Below are 3,340 nucleotides of genomic sequence, written 5' to 3'. Positions count from 1 at the left end.
AGAAACTTACTTTTGTTTATAAAAGTCCATATCTACTACCAGTTAAAGTCACAAAAGAACATGATACATGCTCGATACAGCCTCTTTCTTTGGTGTGAAGCTAAAAAACTCAAGAAGAACTCCATTTTCCTGTTCAAATAAAAATAAATCATTAAGATCAAAATGACTATTAAAATAATGAAGAAAATACTATTTTCAACAATGACTTAACATCGATACTGTCAAAAGGTATATACAACAGATCACAACAGCAATGACGATAAACAAAAGTTCCATTCATGGGCAATAAGCTACAACACCTTTTCTATCTCAATACTCTTAAGCAGAACAATATGTAATCAATAACTAACTTACCTGTAAAACAAAACCCCTAATGTCTTCTTGCTGGCATTATGGGTGGGCGGTTACTCTATTTTCTTGGTCTCTTAGATAGAATCTCAGATGGCGATTTAGCCTGCAAAATAGATTCATCTTATTACCGTATTTTTTCTCTAATATACGAAAAATGCCATTTGTCGATAAATTGCAGAAAACACAACGGTTCGATAACAAAGATACCGACTACGGTCTCGGTCTAGATCAACTCGTCGGAAACCTAGCCGTCATCGCCGGAGGCGGCGACTACGGCATTCTATCTTTGAGTCACTTAAAAACGGATTAAGATTCAACATATTAACAAAGTGATTAAAAATCCGAAGAAAAACATTTCTTACCTGTTGCTTGAATCATATGGATCGTAGATGACAACTGTGTGGTGGTTATAGATGATTGAAATGGTCTGAAACTCTTGAACAAATGGATCTGAATCATAGATATGGAGAAAACGGCCAGGGAGGCCGCTAGGGTTTCACCGAAGAAAAGGGTTTACATAAGAAAAGAAGTGTTTGGAAGGTTTTTATATCTGGGTCATAACACGGGTATTCGGGTTCACTAAAGAAAAAAGCGGACTAAATATACTATATAAAACATCTAATATCTTATTAATCAAAATAACACTATATAAAACATCTACATTGCATCCTAAGATTCATGAGTGTCATCCCAGCTAACTAAATATACAAAAAAAAAAAAAACCTTGGCATTAGTTATTAAGTGTCAACTAACTAAGAGTGATAAATGAATCAATAATGAGTTGAAGTTCAGCTAAACCGATACTTCTTGAAAAACATCTTTAATACGGATACCTTGCTACCCCAGGCTTCTTTTTATAAGCAAATTTTAGACTTTGAAGTAAAAGTATATAACATACATAAAGCAATTGTTTTATAATTTAAAGTTACATTATATTTCTAATACAAGAACTTGATTACAGTGTTGATTTTTTTACTTAGTGGACTAAAAAAATACCTGGTTGTAAAAGCATGAGTCATGAAGTTACCACAAATTAATCTGCGGCCAACAAACATGACAGATGTATACTTGAACCACCACTTATATGGTGATCATCCTTGCTACTACAAACGAAATAAAATGTCAAGTGTTGTTATTTACAAAGTTTTAAAACACCAAAACATTTCCAAACAATAAATCAAAAATTTTCAGAAGGTGAAACACTCATGTATGTAGATACCTCGTCACAAGCTCGATTCTGTAGAAAGGTGCCAGGTGGCTGTCACAATATTGTTTCTCTTTTGTAGCCCTACTCCGATGACCTACCCAAAGCAGCAATAACACAAGTTCAAAGATACTAATACCAATGGAGAATATAATAATAACAGTATAAGCAAGACGAAGAACAAACCGCTACCTGTTAATTTAAACCTTTCTTCAAGCATATCACCTGCAAATTCCATAAGTGAATGGTCTTCAGAATCCTCATCATCAACCTCCATTAACAATCAAAAGTCCACATCAAGAAGCAGCATAGATACCTCTGTCCAATCAGATTTCAGTGTTCGTGTTCATCTGATAGATGAAATGTCAAATAGACAAAGAAAATAATTGTAAAAACCCTACTAAAAAACAAAATATTTATGCTAACAAAAAAAAGAGTGCAATCACAAGAAGATGAAAACATAATAAAAACAAAATTATATACTTATATGGCCCATTGAATAGTGCCATCTAAGTAACCATTCTTCTGTTTATGTAAAGACAATTTTCTCTTGAACAGAATAAAAACAAATTAACAATCACAACCTTCTACATTTATACACACACATAAACGAATAACTCAAACCAAATTAATCAAAAAAAGCTCCAATAACAAAACTCTAATTCCTAAAATCCACAATCACAAACAATCTAATCAACAAAAGCAATAACAGTTACCAGGTCAAAAGGTTGAAATAAATCAGCTCCATAATCAGCGGATTGACCCTGTTGAACCACACCTATATCAGTATCATGTTCTTCAAGACCCTAAATTACATTTTCCTGCAATTAAGACAAATCTATGTAATGAACTAAACAACCATAATCAAGTGTAATCGCCAATATAAAATGAAAGATTCATAACCTTGTTGAAGTCTTCCATCAATTAATCGACAGGGATCGAGAATGTGAAACCTAGGGTTTTACAAAGGATATAAATCTGCAATCAAGTTGTTCTACAACAAATCGTATGGAAAAAAACAAAGAAAAAAGAACCGATTAGAAGGTGTATTAACAATTAGCAAAATGATAGAAATTACCTAATGATTGTAAATAAGATATCAACGAAAATTGCTGCGGAATTGATAAAGAGGGTTCTGGCATGAAGGAGAAGAATGAGGCGTCTGAGAGATTTAGGGTTTTTAGATGATTTATATACATGGGTCATAAAACGGGTCGGATTAGCAAAACGGGGCTTCACTAATGAAAAAAGCGGACCCGGGATTTTCCCGCCAAAATGCAAAATCTAGAGGCCTCCTAGCTTGACACATCAGCAAAAATTAACACATTTATTATATATAATAGATTTACTAATTTTATGAAATACAATTTATAATATGACAATTGTATCATTTTCTTTCTCCTTACGTAGCGAACTCTCGTATCTCTTAACGAAAGTTGTAAACAAAATGATATAAACTAGATGATTGACTCGCGCGCGTTGCGTAGTGGCCAACGAATTGACATGCTGTTGATCAAATTCACATTTACAATGTGTTAAAGATGTTTTTGTCGGTTACGTCTGTATTACTATCTTATACAAATAAGTAATTAACCAAATAAGCTCAATACAATTAATGGTATCATAATTACTAAGTTACATGACTTGTATCTATATAAATAACCTATCATATTAAGATCCCCGCGTTGTGGCGGGTGCGCGTAAATCCGTGACAAATAACACCAATGTCACACTATAGCCAATGACCACCAACATTGAAGTTGTGGCGTCTTAATGTGGAAAAAT

The 3,340-nt window shown here is 33.3% G+C and overlaps 1 long non-coding RNA gene across 1 annotated transcript; it reads right to left on the bottom strand.

Annotated features, from left to right (window-relative positions):
• Positions 1–2,307: 2,307 nt before the first annotated feature.
• LOC110907171 lies at positions 2,308–2,710 on the bottom strand. Its single transcript, XR_002573926.2, has 3 exons — positions 2,634–2,710; positions 2,459–2,549; positions 2,308–2,376 (listed from the first exon to the last, which is right to left on the bottom strand). It is a non-coding gene; the product is annotated as an uncharacterized LOC110907171 (long non-coding RNA).
• Positions 2,711–3,340: the final 630 nt, after the last annotated feature.

This window comes from Helianthus annuus, chromosome 7 (genome assembly GCF_002127325.2).
Source record: "Helianthus annuus cultivar XRQ/B chromosome 7, HanXRQr2.0-SUNRISE, whole genome shotgun sequence".
Classification (NCBI taxonomy): Eukaryota; Viridiplantae; Streptophyta; class Magnoliopsida; order Asterales; family Asteraceae; genus Helianthus; species Helianthus annuus.
This window is presented reverse-complemented; position numbering and strand designations above follow the sequence as displayed.